General features: G+C 38.1%; 1 protein-coding gene and 1 pseudogene across 1 annotated transcript in view; both read right to left on the bottom strand.

The window, feature by feature from the left end:
• LOC111816575 (autism susceptibility gene 2 protein-like) overlaps nt 1-26,539 on the bottom strand; it is a 589,696-nt gene that overhangs the window by 266,029 nt on the left and 297,128 nt on the right. The gene's annotated exons all lie outside the window — the stretch shown is intronic.
• LOC101592902 overlaps nt 24,198-26,539 on the bottom strand; it is a 4,367-nt pseudogene continuing 2,025 nt past the window's right edge.

Raw genomic sequence — 26,539 nt, forward strand, 5'->3', positions numbered from 1 at the left:
AAGCTAAGACTGTCAGGAATATTCTATGTGCTAGAGTCACATTCCCACTTACAGTCCTGGAAGCAGGGAATATTAAAAATCTATCTTCAGAAAAGGAGACTATGGGCCACATCTCACTGGGGCAGGGCAGGTGCCTGAATTTGTGTCTCACTCAAAATCCTGTTATTTTCCTTAAGCAAGTTACTTAGCCTTTCCCTTCTCTATTAAGTAGAGATGGTCACAGCATTTACTCTAAGGATTGTTGTGCATTTCATTATTAAATATAAAGTGCTTAGAATAGGGCAAGACCAAAGAAACACTTACTCCATCCTGGCTACTAATATGATTAGTATGCCTATTAAGGAGCAGAATGTGACTACACCAGAAATGGGAAGAAAAGTAGCATACACTGCCCACACTTTCTGGAGGCAAACATTCAATCTCAAATATCTATAGCTGCAACTTGTAGAGATTTCTCCTGGAGCACAACAGTACCAAAGAGCAGACATAGTATCAACATTGACATCCAACAGGACAAGCCATAGTCTGCACCTCCAAGCACAAGGCTTAGGAAACAGCTCTCTCAGAATGGATATCTACAAGGCTCCTGGGGCAGGAGACTCCAGGGCCATACAAATACTTACTGTTCCCCCTCTTTTCAACAGAAACACAACATTATATCTTTGAGTAAATATTTTAGTTCATATTTTTAAAATAATAGCTTCATGGAAACACAGAGTTAGAAAACCTGAAGAGCTATTTGTTGGTTGCATACAGCAACACAATGGCATTACATCACTGTCTATGTAAGGATAAAAAGCTAGCATGGAGACACACACTCAGGGTAAATTAGTATCGTGGATAGTACATAATTGATGCTGTTCCTAGTTAAAAATGTACTGCTCTCCAGCATTCATAGGATGAGAGATGTGATTTGGATTCAATTAAAAGCTCTATACTGTCCAAGGGAAGAAATTCTGCCTCTCAGGGACAGCCATGTGGTTTATTCTATAATTGTTATGCCAGATTGACCTCTGCAAGCCCCACGATCCAGCCTTTCACTGCAACTGCCTAGGCAACAGCTACAACGGATTTAACTCCTACTTCAGGAAGAAGAGGAGGAAGGGGAGGAGGAGAAAGGGGAGGAGGAGGAAGAGGAGGAAAAAAAGGGCAGGAAGAGGAGGAAGAAGAGGAAGAGAAAGAAGAAGGAAGAAGAGAAGGAAGAGGAAGAGGAGGAGGAAGAAGAGAAAAAGAAGTCATCTCCCAACTTGAAAGTAGGTAACTGGCAAGGAGGGTATTTTGTACCTCTCCAAAGATTAGCTTAAACCCTGGATATGAGAACAGGGTTCATTTAGTTAGGTTTCTGAGAAGTAAATGAACTACTTCTTGAACAACACTGTTGTTATTTAAAAAAAAAAAAACAAAAAACCTTTAGTGGAACTGGACATCAGGTTTGGGAACATGGCTAGCTCTCCCAACCACCTCTCTCCTAACCTTAAGTTTCACCTACTACATGCCATTGTTCTCCAGCAGGCTTCAAGGCTTGCTCCCTCTTTAGCAGTTCCGATCCTTAAAAGAAAGTTGCTAGTTGCATAAGAAATTTTTGAGACATTCAATGAGTTCCTCATTCTACCTCCCCACCACCTTGCTTGCTCTCTGCCTTTGTCACCTCAGAGGTGCTAGATGGGAATAGGATCCTAACTTGCCTCTTCCCATTCTTTCCAACACCGCTCTCCCCCAATAGCCAGCACCCTGGCAAGTGTTCCACCTTGGCATTTTTTGTACAGCACTCCAGGGCTCTGCACAGCTGGCACCAAACTGACAGTACCAACTCTGTCCTGCCAATCTCATATATAACTGCTTCTCCATATGCCCTCTAAGGAGTTTTCCCTCCCAAACATGCTTAACATTTTCCACCTGCACCAGTGATCTATAAGACAATTCACTGAGAAATAAAACTGCTTCAAAATAAATTTCAATACGTTTGTCATCTCACTCAACAATTTCTAATTCTGTGTATGTTTTTTATCTGTACGTTAGTATTATAATATATATGTAAAACTTTAACAAATTAAAATATACATAGTAGGAGCAGTTGTTCTAAGTGATCTTGCCAGTAGGGGTATAAATCAAAACAGTGTAGAGACTTCTGTGCTGAACTACAGAGGGAAGCAAATACCCTAGTGACAGAAAACTTTTCCCTATTTCTTTAAACACCTCAAGCTCCTAACACTCAAAACTATCATTAAGTAACTTATTGATACAGTAACCAGACATTAAAAATGTATAGCCTACATACAGAAATAGAAAAGGGTGCTTTGTGAAACCAAATCCCAATATTTGCTAAGTAAATAAAACACTAAACTATAAGAAATATGCCACATTTTGAACAACTGTCAGATGATCATTTTTTATATTAATGACATAATTAAGATTTCAGAGTTCTAGACCTCTAGCTAACAAGTCCCAAGGTAATTATTGGGCAACCATTAAATATGCCAAGTGTTATAAAATTTAAACCACTGATTTGTTTTAACAAAACTTCAAGGGTTTGTCTATCTGTGTAAGATACTGTAGTGAAACAAAAGAGCAAAGGAAGATGTGATACTACCTGTTCAAGGGATACATGGTTTTCTCAGTAGATAAATAAAACCAACTTCATCCTGTTACCGCAACTCCGATTCACACAGGTCTGTGACACGGTATTTCATTAATGAAGCTCAGAGTTGTCACACCCCATAAATATCAGGTCACTGTTGACTGTAATAGAGACTAAATCTTTCTTCCAATTCCTACTGTGTAAGTTATATTCAACTTCTTATCAACTAAGTGGCTTATCATCACTGCTACTCTAAGGATGTGAGCTTTTTAGGAGTAAGAAGACTGCCATATACTCTATCAAATCTTCCATGGGACCAATTCTGGTCTTTGGCAGTTGCTCAACAGAAATTTGTTATACAAACACTGAAAATACACTCTTAGAATTTAAAATTTAGTATTTTGAATTATAACTGTTTGTGTTAATTTTCACTGATAAACTGAATCCCTAACTTTATCCAAAAGGCAAGGGTCTAATCTGCATATGTGTCTACAAAACAAGCCAGAAATCAGAAATTATCAATGAAAATGAACTAGTTGTAAATGTTTATAAATGTATTCTTAGACATGACTATGAGAATAAGATTGTTCTACCCAAACTGTTCATGCAGCTTCACTTTTGGAAAGCAATGATGTTCTCTCTATAAGGTTCAACTGGGCCACTGGTTCTGTATAAAATATCTATCAATATATTTGTCTCACAAAGAGATCTATAATCCATTTTCATCTTGTAAGCTCTATACAAAACATAGAACCAGACACAGGCTTATTACAATAAATCCTTTTAGTTCCTTAGGTATTATATTGATACTGATAGGAAAGATCATGGTCAATTTAACAGTAGTAATACTAATGCCAGAAATTTAAGCATTAAATTTACAATCCAGCTGGGATTCAACCAAGATATAATTTCTCTTCTGAACCACAAAACAAAAAGTTATTAGATTATTTCCTCAGCTCTTCACAGAAAAATACTAAATTATACCATTAAAAAAAAGAAGTTAATTTATTATACACACTGGATACCTTGACTGAGTATAAAGATTAGCTTCAGGGTTTGATAAACACTGACCTGTATTTTCAAACACATGTATTTATTTGACATACTGTCAAATACCTAAACATTGCAATGTAATAATTTGGATAGCACAGGGAGAGCAAAAGGTTTATCAGCAAAATGGTGGAGGGGGAGGAATAAATAGGTAAAATATGGTCAGTGGATCAAAAAAGAAATCTGATAAAAGATTTAAAAAAAAATCTTGGAAGAGGTATGTAGCCTAATGAGAAAAAGTATTACTAGGGCAGATTACAGTCAGTAAAAAAAATCACTGAGGGTTTTTAAGCAGCATTTTATAAGTTGAGAAGTATCTATCCTAAAGACATTCAACAAGAAACGGATGAAAGCCTGGGGCTGACGCCCATCAATTCCACTTTCTTAACCTCCTTAACATCTGTGTACCTCTCTGTGGTTCCAAAGCTATTACTTATTTCAGGCCTACACATCTGGACTCCTCCATTAATAACACTCTAGTGGTAGCGTGTAGTCATGCCTACTTGCTACATGACTTACTTTCCCATTTAATCAATATCACCTGAGCAATTATGCCTGTAATATTATTAACTGACCATAGTCTTATCCCACACCTCATGCCCACCTTCTGATGTACTATTTTTCCACACCTTTGACCCACCTCACCTCATGGTTTTCTCTACAAAAATCTCTAGAAAAGGAAAGGTCCTTGGCAAACCACTGGGGACCCCTTCTGTATCTCTCAGACAGAAGCTTTCTTTCCCCCAATAAATACAATCTGCTCTTTTAAACAAAAAATAAATAGTGATGTTCCTATAGGAAGAAAATGTTCAAATAGGAAGGGGAACAAAGGAAGAGGGAAGAGGAAAACAAAGGAAGAGGAAAGAAACAAAATAGAAGGAAAAATGGAAGCAAACCTTTTGTCAGTTAGAAGAGGAAGACGGACTGAAGGGTGAGGAGAGGGTTGGGGGAAAAAGAAGAACGTACAGGTACAAATTCCCTATGATGAACACTATTGTTATGTATATCTAAAATGAACCAATAAAATTAATGTACAAAAGAAGAATTAGTGATGTTCCCAAAGTGTACCTATGGCATTCACTTGACTGAAATCTTCAATAGTTACCCACTGATCAATTTTAATCTCCTTAGCCTTGATCCATGGTACTTCCATAATTGAGGATAGCTGTATCCTTATTTCTATCCACTACCTCTTATACTCCTTTCCCACTGTATGCTTATGTATGGGACATCCTGAACTACCACAAGTTCCCCAATCATCCCAAGTGCCTCCAAATCTTTTTAAAATTGCAAGTTCCTCTGCTAGCAATATTCTTTCTCCTTACGCCATCCAAACCTTTCACACAGGTCATTTTTTACTTACTTAAAGGCAACTGTCATCCTTAACACAACATTTGTTCACCGATGTTACAACTGCCATGTACTTTTCCCTCTGTTGCCCATCTATGGACCCCTTTAGCCCACACTTATCACATCCTCATCATCTAGCTGAAGGACTAATGAAGAATTAACACAAATAAACATTACATGAATGAACACATTAACTTCCTCAAAATAAGTATCTTTTCAAAATTCAATCTGGCCCATAGGTAGACATAATTCCATCCCTTCTCTGTGACACTCTTTCTGGTTGGTAAGAAGCTATTCATGGTATTCTAATGAGACCCAAGCCATTCCCTTAGGGTAAATATCATTTATATTCCCTGCAGCACTTGTAACAAATTAACACAGGTTTAAAGCTTAAGATAAGCATGTCAGTCTAGCTTCCAATCTTAACAATGAATTAACAAAGTGGTCATGATAGCAGCTCACACATATAATAGTACTTTTTGGGTAGTCAAGTGTGCTTTTACACTGTATTTGCCTAGATCTCACTAGGGCAGCTTACATCAGGAACATTATGTCTAGCCTTTACAGATGAGGAAACTAAGGTTTCTAACTGAATTTCCTAGAATCCTTTGAGAAAAAAAGAAAAGGGGGCAGGGGAGGGGAAGAGAGGGAAGGGAACAGGAGGGGAAGAAGCAGAGCCTGAAGTCCACTTAGTAACAACTAAATCCTAAACTCTCGGGGTAACAATCAAAAAGCTCCTCCACTGTGCCATCAGTATTGTGAAACACAGTTAAACATGACTAAATTCCCAGCTTCTGTGCCACAGAGACATGCTACTAATCTAAAGTCAGTCTGATTTCAGAAACAGACAGATCTGTTAAGCATTGCACTCTTCAAGCTACATCTCTGAACTTGTAAATCTTGGAACATATCTTGGGACATTTGTGTGATCTCTAGGGAATACAGATTTGATCAAGCCCCAATCTGAATACAAAAGTCAACTAACTTCACGGTCCAAGTCTTAACAGGCAAAAAAGGTTTCTTACTGAGTGAATAGCAGTTTTAACTGCACCTTCTACATGTTCTATTTCCATCTACTACTATGAATATCACAATGGACACAGCTATTAATCTGCAACCTTTTAACAGAAACAGAGCACATGATCAGATGACAGATCATAAAAGCAATGATTTGCAGAACTGCAGGGGGAGAGGCTAAAATTGTAGAAGACTTTAAAGTACTATTTTAGATACTTCAGGCAGTATCCCAAATACATTTAAAAGTAAACAGATACATTATTTTTTGATCACTTCACAAGAAATAGAGTTCAAAGGCACATTCAGACATAATACTGACACTAACCTATAAGGATATAACCAACATGAAGAGAAGTAGGTAAACAAAAAAAAAAAAAAAGTTTAAGCAAGTTACAATAAAGGATGGAAAGCCACAAAGGATTAATGTTCTATCACTTTCTCCTTTTGAAGGTGGGGTTTCAATGAAACAATGAAAGTAAAGGATTATTCAAGTTTTGTCTTGGTATATGTTATGGTTTGTGTCTAGCTGTCCCCCAAAGCCTCATGCAGGCAAGGGGCTTCTGGAGTTTGTGACTGATTATTGTGGGTGTGGGTGCTGCACCTTCCCTGGGGCAGATAATTTGCATTGCAATATAAGGAAGGGAGAGAGGCTCCCTAGCTGCCAGAGCTGCTGCCCTTGGCTCTCTTGCTCTTTGCTGCCCCCATGAAAAGCTGCTCTCTGTGCCATGTGCCACTCTGCCTTGGAGCCAGCTGACTATAGACTGAAACCTTCACTGACTGTGAGCTAAATAAACCTTTCTTGCCTTCACTTTGAGTGTCAGGTATTTGTCTTAGCAAAAAGAGAAGAGTAACTGAGACAGTGTGAAAACAAGGAGAGTGTACCAGGCCTCACATATGTCTCTGCTATGCTTTCTCATTGAGTTCAGAGGTAGCTTCAAAGCATATGACCTGTACACTTGTCCAGGGCCCAGGACTGACAATGGCTGGGCAGTTGCATTATGTTCTAATATTTTTTTCTAATATTCTGTTTTTAAACGCTGCTTTGGAAGTGAAGTTGTATGAGATAGTAGAACATGTGCATGAATAGATGAAGTAAGTGTGTGTGTGTTTGTGTGTGTGTGTGTGTGTGTGTGAGAGAGAGAGAGAGAGAGAGAGAGAGGGAGACCCTGCTGCCCATTTGCAAATAATTTTCATGACACCCTACCAATACAGAATTATAGTCCAGTCCTCCATATGTGGAAATTCAGTAAAAAGCAAAGTGTAAGATTAGTGTGTTCTATGTTAAACTAAGAGGAAACATGGACAGTTATGGGAAGTCATATCTTCCCTTTGACCCACAACTTGATTGTGAAGGCAGAAACAAAACAACTGGCAGTCTGAGTAACACAAATGACCAAAAAATAAAAAATAAAAAAAATAAAAAAATTCTACCATAGCCTTTTATATGTAATACTTATCATATTAACCAAACACACTGAAAATGAGGGGACAAAAGGAAAAGGTGAAGCCCAAGTTCCTTTTCTATAAATCCTTCCTTATGTACCAAAAACTAAAAGTGGAACATTATTTGAATGTCCACATACCAACTAGTGACATGAAAATAGTTAATTTTGTGTGGTGATCCCACTACTGCTTTAAAAGTAAATATGTGGTGTGTACATCAAGAACAATGAACTGCATAAATTTACTGCTTCTGCATATAGTTGAATATTGTTATATCTACATTAAAAACTCACTGCAAAATTTAGAAAAATAAGTGGAGATACTCACACAAGTAATTGAAAATGTGAATATTTCCTTAAAGCATTATACCCAGCTGAATACCATAAGGTACATATGTAATCCCAGCACTGAGGAGGGTGAGGCAGGAGGATCACAGTAAATTCAAGACTGGCCTGGGCTACATAGTGAGTTCAGGGCCAGCCTGAACTATGTAGTGAGATCCTGTCTGAAAAAAATCTAAAAATAAGTAAATAAAAACACACACACACACACACACACACACACACACACACACCATCATGGTTTTGGAAGCTGAGTTAAGACAGAAATATTACAGGAAGTCAGACAGAACCAGGCCCTCAAAAGACATATAGGAGACAAAATGCCTTACAACTGTGGGAGAGACAGGCATCTCCACTGTGGGCCACATCTCAAAACAAAATAAACAAATGCACCAACATACTCCATAAGTATTCCCATAGACCTCAGGGATAGATATTCTAAATAGGTATCAATCACCTTGAAAAAAGAGTCACTAAGCCAGCCCTCTATAGGAAAAAGCCCTAACCCAACCCCCTATAGGAAAAGCCCTAGTTCTGTATTCATGTCCCACTTGCTATATGACTCGGCACTTCCCCCATTTGATCCTGATTTAACGAACCTTACCTATTTGGTCTCCAAAATAATTTGAGATGATATTCAATGTTCAATTCAGTCATTCCTTTTAGTTAAGTCTTCCTCCTTATCTATCACTGAATAATGAATCCTTCACATAAAGGCAAACAACAATCAAAGGAAGTAATCCTCTTAAAAGTCCAGGATTTCCCTAGAATGCAGCAAATTTACATGTCTAATATCTCACAAGGTTTTCTTTTATGTAAAACAGGGCTCTTAAGTGAGTGAGGTAAGACAGATATAATCGTTGATTAAGGAAGCAATATCTAAAGTCACAAGTAAAACGTATCAATAGTAAATCAGCAATGAAAAGAACTAAGAGGTGGGATGGAGTCTAGTGAAGGTATTATAGTAGGAAACATTCCCAAATAGGAACTTTTCTTATCCACATATATAGTGAAACTCAGAGCCCATTATAAGTACTCAGCAAATGTTTATGGAAGTCAGTCCCTTGCCAGTTTCCCAATATTCCTCTATAGTTACACAGAATGTCATTTTCCAGACTTCATTCCCAGACCACATGTTCCAACAAAACCTGTCCAAACTTTACAGTGCAATGCTTCAAACTCACATGTCAATACCAAGTGATTTGTTTCATTCAGAAAAACTGGTTGTACAGGAGCAGCAGTTATTCCTTGCAAGAACAACTAAGGTATGCTACAGATACACACTGAACCAAAGGAAAATAACTCCTCCAACACAATGCACAAGTATGAGGACAGCTCTTCATTTTCCAAACTAGCAGAGGAGAACACTGCTACAATTACTCCTAAACTGCCTAATCCTCAGATCACTTATAGTCAAAAGTCAATACAGTACAGGTAACAAATGAAGGTCTAACAGAAAGCTAGTTGATCCAGATTTTTAAGTCAAACCATTTCACCTATCAAAAATCCAAATTTTTTGTTAACAAAAGAAGAGACAATTCATCACTGATCTCTCATTGATGGTCATAAGATTTAGACAAGAATGTATCCCAAGACTTAGCAACAGGAAAGAGTTGAACACATGCTGTAGTATCAATATTAAGCTTTGGAATAATTTTATGATATCTGAGGAAGATTTAACTTCATAATTAGCTTTTATTCTACATGTAATAAAGGTGGCAAAGGGAATCAAGTCTGGGAAATATATTGCACTCTATCAACAATTGTCCTTACATTTAAATGTTTCTGTTAAGGAACTTAATGTAAGAGGAAATTGACAAATAGGATGACTAGGAACAATTTAAATGAAGAAGCTGTCAAAAATTTAAACCTTAATCTTTGACTCATACTTTGTGATGTCTCATGTACACGAAAGATCCACTGTTTGAACTAAATATTTTCTTCTCAAAAATGAGTAGCATCTTTTTCAGAAGTAAAAGATGAAGCAGAATCTTGGAATAAACATTGGATTCTGATAGCCAAGCAAAGCTTATAGTTAAGCAGCTAATTTAGGATGCTTACACATAAACTATCTCACAATTTGTCCATGGTTTTTCACTTTTCTGTACTAGGAATCTGAGCATTTATAATGTACTATAGTGCTTACTAGCTATAGTGGAGGTTGGGGGGAAGGTCCTATTCAAGAACCTTCCCTACCACAACACTTCCCATTAACATTCAATTAACTTTATTCTTTATAGTGTTTCTGAAGTGTGGAATTGTGTTTTATTTATGTACCCACATAATGATGCCAGGTAAAACGCTGGATGTTCAGCTAAATTGGGTTTTCATGTATAAATTGTAATTGTAATTTCTCCCAAATACTGCAGGGGCATTCTCATGTTGAAAAGTAATTCATTCTTCGTGTGAATTCAAATATAAGAATGTATTTTTTATTCTGTCAATGCTGCCTATTTCAAATAACTTCTCCCATTGTAGATTAGGAGATGTTGATGGGATTACAGGGAGAGTGGCACATGGAAAACGGTGCCAAAAAAGAAAAAGAAAAAAGAAATTAGCTAAGAACAAAGCAAGACTTCTGCAACAAAGTCTACAATGAGGCAAATACAAAGATAACAAAAATAAATCTGATGTTAGCACTGCAGTGCAAAGTTTAGGTAAGGACAAGTGGCCAGAAAAATATGCTGTATTTAAATTCAAATCCAGAACATTACTGCCCAAAGAAAACTAAAAGGGTAAAAATATTCGCAACCATATACAACACAGGTGTTTCCTCAGTTGAGGAACATGATATCTTCCTTTTTATGCTAGTCACCTGTTTACTTATCTTAAATGGGACTCAATGTAATTCATAAATTAAAATATCTACTTCTACAAAATTCTGTGATTTGGTTTAAGGAAGGTGATTCAAAGATCTGCCCTAATGATGATCTTAGCCAGACACACCAAAAACAATGGTTCTAAAATTACAGGCTTCTACCAAATCCTATGGTCAGTCTACTTTCTAGACTCCATCTCAACAGGAGGCGGAGGAGACAGCTCAGTGGAATAAGTGCTTGCCCAGCAAGTGCAAAATCCTGAATTCGGTCCTTGGTACCACAAAAAAAAAAAAAAAAAAACCCTGAAGAGCTCACAGCTGGCCAAATAGCTCAGTAGATTAAAGCACCTGCTTAGGCAGATCCCCAGGCCTGCTATTTCCAGACCCCACCCCTGGGGCACACTGAGCCCTTGAGACTGGGTGTGGTGGCACACATCTGTAATCCCAGCACTTAGGAGGCTGCAAACAGGAAGTGCACTATGAGTCCGATCTATGCAGTGAGACCCTGTAGACCCTGTACATCCAGTCCTAAATTTAAAAAAAAAAAAACAAACAAACAAACAAACAGCTCAAAGAGTCAGGATTCCTGCAACATCATAAAAAAGCCTCCTTACCCTAAAGATCACCTTAGGTGACTCACTACAAAGCAGATAAAGAGAGGCTGCCAAGCAACACAGCTTTTACTTCCTTCATCTTCTTTTCCAGACAGACCAAAGTAGGCCCCAGACCACCCTGCTAGCCTTTGTGCTAAGGGCTGCGCCTAGCACAAGATTCCTGCCTCCTGGACTTCTTTTGTTTGTTCCAGTGTCCTGAAGAATCACTGAGTGACACAAAAATCCTTTTTTATGTTAAAAGGAGCATGGAACATGGAAAGGTCAATGGTCCTGAACCCCAATCTGCTAAACTATACTGCAAATGCTCCTTAGACACATATCTCTGGATTAAAGCAAATCATAATTCTAGGCTACATTAGAAACTCACGGTGGCGAAAAGTAATTGATCTCAGCTCTCAGTTGCTAGATCAAATCAGATCACACTTAAAATTCTTGCCTTTCTGCCCAGCCTGTCCTGCCATAGGTGTTAGGTATCTGTTGTGACAGGAAAACTGAGGAAGGTGCAAAAGTACACCAGAACCTTACTTCAGTTTCTCAAACTACAAAGTATTTGTTACATGCAATGCCCTTCTCTGTAACTTGGTTTTCAACAAGTACTCTAAAAAATGTATTGAATTTAAACTTAAGAAACTACATTCTGTTGAAAATACAAAAGCCATCAAAACAAAGACAATCAAATCCAGCAGAGAGATAAGATCCTTAAACAATTATTTACATCTTGGGATAGGTGGCCTAATAGTTTAGGTAAGTATCTTTGCACTTGGAACCCAAAAAGTATGTTTCCCCAAAAGAAGCATCTATGTAGGGCTTTCACAGGCAGGATTTTGAACAGCAGATATGGAAGAACAAGTAGAACAGAGCATACACCTATCTAGGAAAGGCAGTAAAAGACAAGGCCAGACTATTGAGGGGGGAGGTAAATTACTTTTAGTTACCTGTATAATCACCAGGCCCAGGATGTTTTGATTTCTTATGGTTAGTAATAAGGATCTGCTGAAGACTTTTGGGCAATATATAAAAATAATGAGATGAACAGAAGGCTAATGAGATAAGGGAAGGTGTGGTGCAAAAGATACCATACCAGTTAACATGTAATGAAGATATATATTAGGCAGGTAATGAAATGAAGATATGAACCAGATACAAGAAAAACAAATGGAAAGGAAACAACTTGCAAGTGACAAATGACATGAAAAATATAGGCATTGTTGTAAAAAAAAAAAAAAAAAAAAAAAAACAATAAGGATGAGGAAGACATAGAAAGATGGTACATTTATTCTTAAAACAACTGAAGTTCTAATAAAATTTCTAGACTTAGATACATAAAGATAATGTTGAGAAGGATAGTCTGACTGGAAATAGAAACTGGAACATCACTGGTGTTCAGACAACTGCTGATGCACAATGATGAGGTCTGCACATAAAAAGATAGTAAAACAGAACCAAAGGCAGTGTACACAGTAAGAAAATAAAAAATGAGACCGGAAGGGAAACGACCTTTGCAGAAGATACAGATAAAGAAAAACATGATGGCATAAAAAGCATGAAAAGGAGTAAGCCATCAACTCTTCAACAGTATGGAGACTTTTTGTAATAAGGTAAAAGAAATGAGGCATCCTTGAAAAGGAAAATTAGAGAGCCTCAAGTAAAATTTTGTCCCCACTACCATCAATGACCAGGGTGGATCTGATATTGAAAGCCTTTTATTAGGAGCACATTTAAGAAATTAAGTATGACATCCATAAACCCTGACAGTGACTCATGACACACTGAACACAGGCCTGGGAACCCTCTGGAAATATACTAACCACAAGTGTCAAGAGTATATGTGTGGCCTAGACCCAAAGACCATAAAAGCCAATGTTGCCTCACAGATCTTGCTTCCATCTCTCCATGTTTCTAATCCCAAGTGCAGCTTTCTCCTTCTTAGCAGACACAATCATCACTTGCTTCAAGCAAAGCAGTATATGAAAGATCATATCCTAATACAAGTTCCTTTAAAAAAGAAATAGCCTACCAACCTAAAACGTTCCAGATGTAAGACATAAGTCTTTTGTACATTCATGTCTAGGACTGGGGGGAAGAAGAGTTGAAGGCAGATATATGAACTACCTACCCATCCTGTGGGATACATGTAATAGAGTAAAACATATAAAGTGTGTACAGAAGAGCACATGGATCTTCCAATAAGGCAAATACGATCCTACGTGTTTTCGCCCTCTCCCACTACACTTTCAGTCCTCTAGTTGCCTCATGTCTTTCTAGGAATAGTTTTTTTTTATACTCAGCTCCCATCCTTTTAGATAGAAAATTAGCATCACAAATCACAGCATCAGTGCCACCCCAGTAGCATGTAACTTACTGCATGGTACCTGACATTAATGCCTCTGCTACCTGACTTTAGAAATCATTATTTGAAATACTTTAGATGAAGTATGTTTCCCTCTCACTACATAGAATGAGAAAGGCTTGCAAATAAATATGAGTCATTGATTAGTATGTCTATGGGTAAACAATCCTCCTGCTTCTGTAGCCCCTTGAATTATTTGAATCCTGAAAAAAACTATGCTGCAAACAGCATGACTGCAAAATGACATCTGTGTGTTCATTAATGCATCATTTCCTCTGCACAGAAGCCCTACAAGTGAAATTTAATTCTAATCTTTAATTGAACAAAATTGTTTTCAGATGACAAATTAAGACAAGGAAACCACACCCAGATAGAGCTGCAGCAAGAGAGAGTTGCAGCATCTCTTCTCCAGTGTGATGGAAAATGGGAACAAAAAATTGACTGTGAATTGATTTTCTGTCACTTGGCTACATGGGGGGTCAGGGGGAGCGTGGAGGGAAGAGAAGAGGAAACAATTTGGTTTTTGCAGTAGTTTCATGAACAAAGTAAATAAGGGAGTATTTGAGTGTTTAAAAATCTCACAGTAATTTATCCAATGTTGGAAAAAGTACAAATTATTAGAGACATGGCACCTGCCTGACATGTTCTGAATCGCTTTGAAGGTGAAAAGTGTATTTGGGTTTAGCAATTACAATGTCTCTGGGAGCAGTGATTCATCTTGCATGTGACTCAGAGTCCTACATGCACACTACTTCTTGGCATCAGAACCTAGCCCACTGCAGAGGGCGGCCAAAGACAGAGGGCAGCAGACTGCAAGGCTGAGAGGCTTCTGAGCCCAAAAAGGGGTGCAAAAGCCAGAAGGCTGTTTGGTCCGCCTCTCCCCACCTCAGGACTGCTAGACTTAATGGCATTATGGTACTTTTTATTTCCCTGTGGTTTCATTCTAGCTTGATGTGTAGAGAGGAATGCACATAGCCTTTCCACCTGGAGAAGGCTGCCACACTACTCAATCTAGCTGTGGCAACAGCAGTAGACTTTGTTATTAGATACAATCTCCACCTAGAATTTTTCTTTTCAAAATCTGTGTACCTACGCAATCATGTAAATTCAGTATAATCATTAAAGATATACTTTCTAACATCAAAATTAAGACTTTTGGAGAATCATAAAACTCTTCAAAAATACAAGACTCTTACCAAAAAAAAAAGCCTTAGAAATATGCATACAATTATTAACCTTTGTGGACCATGATAGTCAATTTGTGTCCAGTGTAGTTCTGGGAATAAACTCAGTTATACATAAGTACATGCGTGTGTACATGTACATCTATATACAGTTACATATATATACATTCATAAACACTATCACTTCCTATAGTTCTGATTACCTTTAGAAAATTCCCTTATCATAAACAGGGAAAGGTCACGTGTGGCAGGATTGGGTACTCCCTGAGGAAATTGTCTCAGAAGTCCCTTCACCAATAAGACAACTTATTGGCTCAAGAAAAAATGGCTCAAGAAGCAATTTTCCAAGCACACTTTAAACAGTTCAGCTTGCCAGCACCAAAAGAAATACAACTATTCCATTTAATATCTGGTTCCAGAATTTGTCCTCCAAACAAACTATGACAAAATCCGGCTGCCATTTTAAAATATTTTCATGAAAAGAGTGGCTTAAAACAAGTGCCTTATCTGGTGTAGCGCCAGCTCACAGGAGTGGGCTACATGGTGCTATTGCTCACCTCCAGAGCTCAGATACACCTGTTCTTCTCCCTATAGATTATAGATCTTTTAAGTTTCCTTCTAGTACACACACACACACACACACACACACACACACACACCAATCCCCACTCTAATTTGAAGATGTAACGTCAGCTGAGAATGTGGTCCAAAATCTCATATAAAACAATGTTTGGAGAAGCTTCTGATGACAAAATAAGGGCAATATTATTAGACCTTTTTCCAGGAGAATCTCATCCCACAGGAATGCTTATAAGTGCACAACTCTAAATCCTATCTATAGATATACAAATAATTTCTGTCCTTCAGAGAAATAATCCTTAGCCACTTCCACTGAAGAAGTCAAGTCAGGTTCCTGTTGGTTTGTTGATTCATTTCAACATTGTACCATATAAATATCTTTGACTCTTCCCTTGACCTGTTGTATCTATCCGGTTCCCTCATTTGGAAATAAGTTAAACAAAACTGACGGCATATTTTGCATCTGTATGAGTTACAATTTTACCTTTTTAATATCGTCTTTTCACAACTATTACACATGATATAACTGGAATCCAAGACAATTTGTCACTAGCATACTGAATAGACAAAAGGCAAAATGAATTGGAAAGGAGACAGACAGACAGACAGGCAGGCAGGCAGACAGGCAGACAGAGAGAGAAAGAGAGACTGACTTTTGGAGAATCATAAAGCTCTTCAAAAATACAAGACTCTTGTCAGTGGAAAAAAAAATACAAGACTCTTATCAAAAAAATAAAAAAACAACAACAAAGCCTTAGAAATACGCATAGTTCTGGGAATAAACTCAGTTTTGCATAAGTACATGCATATGTACATCTATATACAGTTACACATATATGCATTCATCAACACTATCACTCTCCTCACGAACACTAAAAGGCCGGCCAGATACTTAGCAGACTAAAGGGCCTGCTTAGGCAAAGCACAGAAACAGGGTTAGAAAGCCAGCCTTACCCCCAGGGCTCGCTGAGACAGAGATTGAGACTTTGCATGGTTGCATGGTGGTGTGCGCCTGTAATCCCAGCACTTAGGAGGCTCAAAACAGGAGCATCACTACGAGTCCAATCTGTGTAGTGAGACCCTGTACTAAACACACACAAAAAAAAATCTAGAGTAGTCATTTCTAAAGACTTTCTCTTTTTTTTGTTTTTGTTTCTTAGTAAGGGTCTACATAGTCTACAGGGTCTCGCTCCATAGATCGGACTTGTAGTGATCTGCCTGTGTTCAGCCTCCCAAGAGCTGGGATTACAGGCTCGTGCCACCAAACCCAGTCTCCACCTCTGTCTCAGCATGCCCCAGGAGCGGGGCCAGCACAGCAGGCCAGGGATCGAACCTCCAACCCCTGTGTCTGCCTAAGCAGGTACTTTAATCCACTGAGCTATTTGGCCAGCCCTCTAAACTCAACAACTTAGTAATTCTTTGAACATGATTCAAAGAAGCAAGGTCCTATTCTACTAAGTAGAAAGAACATAGTAACTGTACCACCTTAACTGTAAAAACTGTGAGGAAACCATACTTCAGGACTGGCAATTTTAGGACACTCCAAGGAAGCTTCAGAGATATTAAGAAATAATCATTTATCTGAATTAACATTCCACTCCAGATGAGGTAATTAATTAAGCAAAAGAAAACAATCCTTAGTACTTTGCTCTGATAATTAACAAACGTTAAATCTGCCATTGGTAATTTAGTACACTGGGAACAGAAAATTTCAATTGTTCAGCCTGAACCTGCAAGCCTTTTATCTCCTTGCAAGCTTTTTTCAATAATCCTTTATCAGCTGACATTAAGGAAAGTACAAAAGCAGTGGGGCACTGCTCAAGATGCTTACTTAACCTTTAGAACTGCAAGATGGTACAGTGTGTGCATTTTTCAAAGTGACAGGCTCCTATATTAAGAACATCCACAGACAAGAGAACCATTTCCCTCCCAAAAGAATGTAGAGTATAGCATCCTGCCTATTTCCCAACCACCATGCAGTATACTAATTCTATGTTAATCCCTGTGCTAGAGGACAGCCAAAAGCCATTTATAGGTCCTTCAAGCATTGTTTTCAGAATATGGTAAAATCCTGAAAAAGAAGGGGGAGGCACAGCATTACTGCCCACCTCTTCAAATAAAAAGAAAGGATATACTGAATTCTGCTTTTTTTTCACTAACTTGAAGCCTTCTATAAAAAATCTCCTGAAAGCTTCAGCCTGGGAATCAGCTATCTGTTATAAAGGTGCAGTGTTTATGAGGTGGGCTTTGTTTTGAATGTTGTGTTACATTTTCAATGATTCCACCCCCAGATTTTGAGTACCATGCCTATTACAGTGAAATACAGGCTTCTGATTTAATGAAATCATGAAATGAAACTTGTGATTTCACAGGGAAAATTAGCTTGTGAGTAAACAATAGCTTTAGATATATCATGTGACTTAAACATGCTTCCCTATACAGCTGTTGACAGTGCAGAACACAGGACCCTCTGAACCCTATAAAGGAGAAAGCTTGTGGGAGCGAGAACCCAGCTCAGAGTCCATGGCACTGACATAATTACAGAGCTCACTTTATAGACAGTCACCATTCTGTTGTTATGTGGAGGAGAAAAAGGCAGTATGTACCCCTGTGTAGGGAATAGCTCTTAACATCTGAACCTAAGGAGAGAAAAGAGAAAAGTGGAACAAAGCCAGCAACAGATGGACCAGCTATGGAAGAAGAAGTGTGGTACAGTGTGTGCATTTTTCCCTGATACACTGTGAGTCCTGTGCTCGTGTGGCAATGGCATTAGGCATGTGTTTGGATAAAACCAAGAAGGAACTCCTATAGTAGTTTAGGTGGTAGCAAGATGAAAATACACATATATAAGAATCTGTTAAATTCTTAAATTATCCTTTCAGATTAGAGCACTTTTATAAGTTATACACACCTAAAATTACAAAAATACACAGAACAAGATTTTTACAATTTGTCACTGAAGGCAGCATGCACCTGTCTTCTCATCTAGGTAGCACCACTGCATAGCAGAAACAACAGCCCAATCTGTAGAGTTTTGGCAATCACTAGCTGTCTTTTTCCTGTTGTGCCTGGACTATCATCCTTAAAATGGAGATTGAAAATCTGATACTTAGGGTACAGGGCTTCCAAACTGACAGCCAATGAACCCTCATAACTGTATGACAGGCAAGAATAACATCCCTAAAGCCTTAGGATCTAAATACTTCTCTGGTTACTTAAACTCCCCTTAGTGCTCTCTTTTGCTTAAACTTGTCTAAATTATTCACATATGCTACCTTCCTAGCCCAAAGAATATGGATGTTTAGGATTCCTGCATTAGACCCTCCATACTGGGCAAAATAACTCCATGATTAAAATTCAGATAACTCAGCTAGACTTTTAATTTTTACATTGGCCATGGCAAAGCAGAGAAATATAATATAGTAACATCTATTTGATGTGAACTTATCCTGTAACTGAGTCTCCTGTAAACCTAGCTGGTTGGTTCTTCAAGTTAACTAACTACTAAAAAAGTCTTCTAATTAACAACTAGGAAACATGCTTATAAATGTTCTTGTTCTCCAAAATGCATTAATCAGGCATTCGCAGCAGCTTTAAGGCTCATGCCTATTTTTAGGTGCAGGTAACTAGAATGATCAACAACTACAAATGCATGAGTGTAAGTCTAAGAATAAGGCCCTCTAGCAACCACTAACTAGCACAGTGTCTCTGAGTGTGTCATCTTGTCTAACATTTTATCCAACTCCCAGACCAATTTTCAGACTAGAGTGATTAAAAGGCAATTATCGTGTAAAACAAAAGATATAGCCACTAACAACTTTTGTTTTCTTTTTTTTTCTTTTTTTTTCAGAACCAGGGATGGAACTCAGGCCCTTGTGCTTGCTAGGGAAGCGCTTATTCCACTAAGCCATCTCCCTGGCCCACAAATCTTGTTTTCATTTAACAATGAACCATAATATCATTGAGATGTAAAGCCTACATATGATTTTTCAACTCTAACTTATTTCTATTTTTAAAATAACTTTTAGTATATCTAAAGATATTTCCCCCAATAGCCCCTCTCCAATGTAGTGCCATAGACAGAAGCCAGGGTTTTATATAAGATAGGAAAGCATTTAATCACTGAAGCTACACCCCTCTCCTTCCACAAGAGCACTTTTAAACTCTCTTTGCTTCTTATTTGTTTTGTTTATGTTTTTGTTTTGGTAGTAGTAGTGATTGAACCCACAGGATGCCAAGTTATACTTTCGGCCCTTTTTATTTGAAACAAGGTCTTGCCAAGTTGGCATATGATGTCAAACTTGCAATTTTCCTGCTTTAGCCTCTCAAAAGCACAATATTCTCAAGTTTTACACAACAATTAGTAGCTCTTTCTTTCATTTCATAATGTTGATTATGACTGTCCTAATAAGCCTTTTTGCTTCAGTGGGTATTGTGTCTGGAATGATGACAAAGATGCTGCAAGCATGGGCCCTTTAAATGTAGTCTGCTCACTTGACAATTGCAATGATTTCCAGGAAGTTAAGCAAGACAGAAACAATTAATACCTACATGATAGCCAGTTCCACACAAAACACTGTCAGAGTAAAAAGAAGTAAATGCAATCCTCAGTCTCTGGACACAATGGACTCATAGTAGATGCCTAGAGAAACCCCTCTTGACACAAAAGAGCACACCAGGCCTGGTGGCTACCCTCTGTGAAGTTCTACTCTAGGGCTGCATTCTAGATGTTCTTCAGTACCTTCACTACTCCTCTTTGTTGCTAAGGCTGCTCTGTTTTCTAGACATCTTTTCTCCTCTGCTGGTACTCAGTGAAATACCACCTGGGAAGGGACTCGAAGGGGTCTTTACCCCCTCTCTCTTCACCACTCCATCCATTCTTTGCTCAGCATACAAGAGGCTCAGCAAGGAGGTTCTTGAAGTTACAAGCTGAAACAAGATTACAAACTTGCTTAACTTGAGGTTTCACTGCAGCCAGAGAGTTACCATGAAGGGCAGAAGTCCATCTTTTTATTTTTATAGATGATGAGACCAACAGGAAATAACAACATCAAAAGGTGGGATAGGTGAGGCTTAGCTCCTAATCTGAAATTTGAAAAGGAGTGCAGACAGGAGATGATTAACAAAGTCTTCATGAACTTTCAAGCTCTACTCTAATTTTTTAAAACGATTACTGATTCTTTTTCTTTTCTTTTTTTTTTTTTTTTTTTTTTTTTTTCAAGGCAATGACACGGAGGTGACTGTCTTGACAGCACCACAACCACAAAGGCTTCTGCTTCACTAAACATAAAAAGATGACATCTATTTTGGTGTGTGTTTGTTTTTGAGATGGGATTTTGCTATAATTCAGGCTTACCATGAATTCATTATGTAGCTCAGGCTGACCTCGAATTTGTGGTGTCTCAGCCTCTCAAGTGCTGGGATTACAGGACTGTGCCACCACATCCAGCTGGCATTTATTTTGAACTTATAATAAATAGAACATATACCCTGAAATATGTCTCACGAAGAAATGATAAATTTTCATTGATATATCCATACAACAATTCCCAGAGACAACCATATCTAGGAGGTTGGAGAACACTGGATCAGGTAAAGAACAGAGAACTGCCACAAATCCTACACCTCTAATACTTGTGCTCACGGCAACAAGATGATGTCCAATGTGCCAGCAAAATGTCCATAAGGTACGGTAGAGGCATAGAGATGACCCAAAATTTATCCTTAAGCTTGTATAATTAGCAGCTTGATTTCTCCTTAATCATACAGCTCAAGAAAAAAAGTCCCTAATCTATTACATAGGCAGGGGGCGGGGTCTTTATCAGGTAGTAGTCCAAAAGTGTTCATTTAATTTCAACTATTGGGAAATATACCCAAGCATGACTACTGTAATATATATCAGTTATATGGTTATCTTAAAATGAAATCAAAACCAGGCATGATACAATATGCTAATAGTTCTAGCACTCGAGACTAAGGATCCCAAATTCAAGGCCAGGGTATACTACAAAGTGAGTTCCAAGCCAGCCCAAACTACAGTAAGCCTCTGGCTCAAGGAAAAGAGGAAAGGCAGAGGTGGGTGTCAATTTAGCTTCTTACATCTACTTTTTATAATAAAGGAATCACTTATATTTCTAGCACAATAACTAAACATGTCCAGCACTCATTCTGACACTACTTTCTTTCAGGGTAATAAATTAAAAACACTTACATAACCTACCCTATTATCAGAAAGAAGAAAACTGCCTGTCCTTACATTGTCTTCAATAGACTTTCGCAGCAGGTCTAATATTGGACCACTGAGGGTGAGGTTACACTCCAAAGATAACTCCCAATGATTCTGCTGTATCAGCAGGACTTTCATTTCCACAACACTGTCTAACAAGCAAATAAAAGCCAACGTACAGCAATAATACCTCTCAGGGCTCATTTCCAAAACTGCCTGCTTTATTTTAATGCAAGACCAAGAGCATGGATTTCATTAGCTATTCCAAAGGGGATGCTTAGTTTGAGGGTGAGAGGAGTTCTCCAAACATACACTTTAAAATATACTACCATATGCCTTATTTTCCACAATTTCATCATTCCAAGGTACCTGAGATCAAAGGAACGAAAAAAAGAGTCTATGAATTACTGTGCACATTGAGGTCTCTTGTGTGCTCCTTTTTCTTTTCCATTTATTTCTTAAATACATAGCTTTGATGTGACTTAGAGTAGGAAGCTAGAAGATGAAGCCCAATGAAAACTGAAGACTAAAAGATTTCTATTTATAATACCAAAGAAGAATAAATGAGGGGGCTGGGGAGATGGCTCAGTAGAAAAAGAACTTGCCTGGCAAGCGCAAGGGCCTGAGTTCAATCCCTGGTTCCACATAATAATAATAATAATAATAATAATAATAATAATAATAATAATAATAACAGACATGAAGTAATTCAGAAACAGACTACATGAATCAAGATTTGTGGTTTGCATGCTCATTTTCAGTAATAAATCAGATAAAAACTAAGAAAAAGACTATGGAAGTGTGCCTGGCTTCACAGACCCAGGTCTGCATGAGAGAGCACTTCTTCCCTAGCAGCATCCAGGCTGAAGGCAGGAGTCTCAAGAATGAGCATCTGGCTTCAGCCATTCAAAAGAAACAAGGGATCCCATTTGACTTCTTAAGACTCAGAGGACTTCTGACATACTGGAGTCACCTTTAAAGAGACACCAAGAAGATGAAGCACCCCAAGTAGTGAATTATTTAACATCTAAGAAGTGATGGATGCTGAAGAATTTAGTGTGGAATCAGACAACTTTAATATATTCCAATTATACAGAAGAACCACAAATAGGAAAACAGACAAGTTAAGTGTCTCTCCATCACAGGAAAAAATGGAAGTCACCCCAGTGTGAAAAAAGCCATGAGAGGGTACGTAAGATTTGCCATTTTTGATGACCAGAAGCATGCTGGTTAATGCGCTCCTATTACTCATTAAGAAAGAGTAGAAGCATAATGAGGGCCCCCTATAGAAAAAGCTCATAATTCTTACATGCTTACTTTCCTTTCAATGAAAAGTGAAAGAAAAGTCTATCTACTGAAAGGCGTTTGTTGTAAGCTAACTCTGGCAGTTATACAGGTAATAACCAACATTTGAGGTCTAGAAAACTAAGAAACAAAGTCATATCGATTAGCAAAGCAGTTTACAAACCTTTACAGAGTTAAACTGGGGATAAACAATATTAAGTGCCTTGTCTACTATTCTCAGATGAGAAAACCAAAACACGCTACAGAAAAAGAATAAGAGACTATTCAAATAATTAGAGAAAGTGAATACTTCCATAATTCACACCTTTCCAGAAGATATTAACAGAGACTATAAATAAGATGCAGTCCTGATACAATAATAAGGGCCCATGGCTTTCCTGTTCTGAGGCTGAATTCAACTCTTGCCTCCATTACAATAGGCACCAAGTCTCTACAGGCATCAGATTTGTCTGGAAGACCACTGGGTTGGGCAAAAAGATCTCTGTGTGTCTATCCAGTAACAAAATTCTGTGATGCCTGAAGACATGAAATAGAAATATTAACTTGACAACAGCAAGATCTATTCGGTATTTAGCTTATCCATGAATTTTATGCTCCAATCTGTTTTAGAACCTTAATTTTACACAGGGTAGGCACAATAAGTGGGCCCCAAAGATAACTTTTTTTTTAATTTTTATTTTTTAAAAATTATTTGTAAACTCACCTGTATTTATTACCTCTTAAAGTAGAATGTGACCTGGGCACTACACTTCCATTCACAGGCCTTGTTCCAAATAATTTTTGAAACAGCTCTGCAGTATCTCTAGGAAGTTGTTTCAACCTTGAGATAGTACTTTCCTTTGGAAAACAAGCCTCTTGAAGCTTCTGCCATCAAGTTTTCAGTATAACGTACTTCTAGAAGCCTAAGACATGCGGATTTGAAACTACTGGGGAAAATTTTTAAAAAGATCATATAAGAGAACTCAAGCCATCTTAATGAATATTCCCTTAAAACTCAGGGAATCTCAACATTTCAGAGACACAAGATTTGGCCTACTAAGGAATCTGGCTTGGTAACTAAGCACTCTTGACCTCATAAAGTTAACAGTTAAGTTACATGTTAGCACTAACATCTCAACCTGTTAAAATAAACCAAGGTAAAAACTAGAGAAAGCACTGCTAGCTCTGCTTTACTACCTCAAATATCACAGTATTATGTAAAAACAGAAAGCAATTTTATCTTCCACTGAAGCAGTTATCATGCCATATAGACTCAACAAAAAAAAATCCTCGAAAATACATATTAGCAGATGGAATGAAGATTAAAGCACTGAGCATGCATTAGTGCTTCTTCAGGCCAAGATCAGTCGACTTCCATGTGCGATGTGTTGTCATCTCCTTCAAGGGGTGGCATCTCCTCATTCACAGCAGCAGTGGTGTCATCAGCAGTGGGGTTATCCTCACCAATACCTAGACCCAGCTTGAACATCCTGTAAATCCTGTTCATATGTGTCTGCTGGTCTTCCAGGCTGAAGCCAGAGGACAGCAGTGCAGTTTCATACAGCAAGATCACCAGATCTTTCAGACTTGTTCTTATTGGCCTCGGCCTTTTGCCTCAAGGTGTTGATAATGGAGTGGTCAGGGTTTATCTCCAGGTGCTTCTTTGCCTCCATGTAATCCATCATGGAGTTGTCTCTTAGGACATGGGCTTTCATGATTCCTTTCATGTTTGCCATCCAGCTGTCTGTGCTTGTGATGGTACAGCACGGAGATATCACCAATCAGTTTGACACAACCACCTTTTCAACCTTTTTCTCCAAGATATCTTTCATGATCTTGCACAGGTTTTCAAACTTTGTCTTCATCCTTTTCCTTTTTTTTTTTTTTTCCTCCTCTTAATCTTCTGGAAATTCCAAGTCCACTTTGGTAACTGAAACTAAAGTTTTCCCCTCAAATTCCTTCAGCCGCTGGACACAATACTCATCAATGGGCTTGATCATGTAGATCACGTCTAAGCCATGCTTCTGGAACCATTCCACAAAGGCTGAGTTGGCTATCGGGTCCTTGGTTTCACCTGTGATGTAACACATATACTTCTGGTTCTCCTTCATCCTGGTGCAATGGTCCTTGAAGGAAACAATCTCATCCCCAGAAGCAGATGTGTAGTAGCGTAGCAGTTCTGAAAGCTTCTGATTCTGTAAATCTTCATGTATCCCAAGCTTTATGTTCTTAGAAAACTGCTCATAGAACTTTTTGTAGTTCTCCTTTCTTGTATCCTCTGCCTGTTCAGTAAACAATTCTAAGCACTTTTTTACCAAATTCTTTCTGATAACTTTTAAAGTTTTTCTCTGTTGTAACATTTCCCAAGAAATATTTAGAGTGGGATCCTCAGAGTCCACCAGCCCTCTGATGAAATTCAGGTACTCAGGGATCAGCTCCTCACAGTTATACATGATGAAAACTCTGCAGACATACAACTTGATGATGTTCTTCTTCTTTCTCTTTTTAAATAGGTGAAAAGGAGCTCATTGTGGGACAAAAAGAAGAGCCCTGAATTCCAACTGTCCTTCAACAGGAAAAGCTTCAATGCCAGGTGATCTTCCCAGTCATTAGTCAGAGTCCTGTAGAACTTCCCGTACTCCTCATTAATAATATTGTCAGCATTTCTGGTACAGATGGGCTTTGTTTTGTTTAATTCTTCTTGAATGACATACTTCTCCTTAAATAACTTCTTTTTCTCCTTCTCCTTGTCACCATCATTCTTTTCTTCCTCTTATTTACCAGAGTCAACATCTTCTATTTCAAGATTGCTATAGATTCTTTTTCTTTTTTTTTCATTTTTTAAAATTTTTTTCCATAAATTTATTGAGAAACAAATAGCAATGAGACAGTTTCAAACCAAACTAGTAGGACAGTTTCAATAACTAACACACCGTATACATTCTTCCTAGTGGTTAATTGCTGTACAAGATGCAGACATGATATCCTACTTACAAACACCATTAGAACAAATCCCTCTATTCATTAAGAGAATGTAACTGTATATCGATCCTAGCCATTTGAATACACAGCTACAAAACAGACATTCGTCTGCATCCCCTTTGTGTTGTTGAGTTCCAAGATTTGAATATTATAGTTGTGTAAACTCAGCAAAATATTCTAAAAGAGTCCAGTAGACCATGATAGTACTGGGTCTTCCGCTTGACTGGCAATGTCAGAAATTGTTGACCTGAGTCCCCTACAGCTCAACATAACACCATGACTTTACTTCTTATATTTTGTTTTTATACTTTTCTGCTCGATGGTTAAGACCGAGGTAAAGCAGGACCTATGCAACAACAGTTGTAGCTTTTGGGTCTGATAAGGTCAGTGAAATCTCCTCAGGATTTATCCTGAGATCCTGTACCTCAGATTGTAGAACCTTTGTCAGTGTCAGCCAAGTGGATAAGTCACGGCCATTGCTTGGCCAATGTGTTCTCTGTGAAAGCTTGAGAGAATGTTTTCTCTCCATGTGACTCTCCTTAGGAACACTACATCATCGATCACTTTCCTCTTTGGCCCCATAATCTCCTTGATCAGAAAATTTGGGACACTACTGAGTTACATGACATTACAGTACAAGTTCTCATACGTCCTGAATCTTAATTGACCTGGAAGGCTAGGGCCAAAATTATGGCTTTCCTTGTGGCCCTCCTTTTTCTCTAA

This window comes from Octodon degus, unplaced genomic scaffold (assembly GCF_000260255.1).
Source record: "Octodon degus isolate 3935 unplaced genomic scaffold, OctDeg1.0 scaffold00035, whole genome shotgun sequence".
Lineage (NCBI taxonomy): Eukaryota > Metazoa > Chordata > Mammalia > Rodentia > Octodontidae > Octodon > Octodon degus.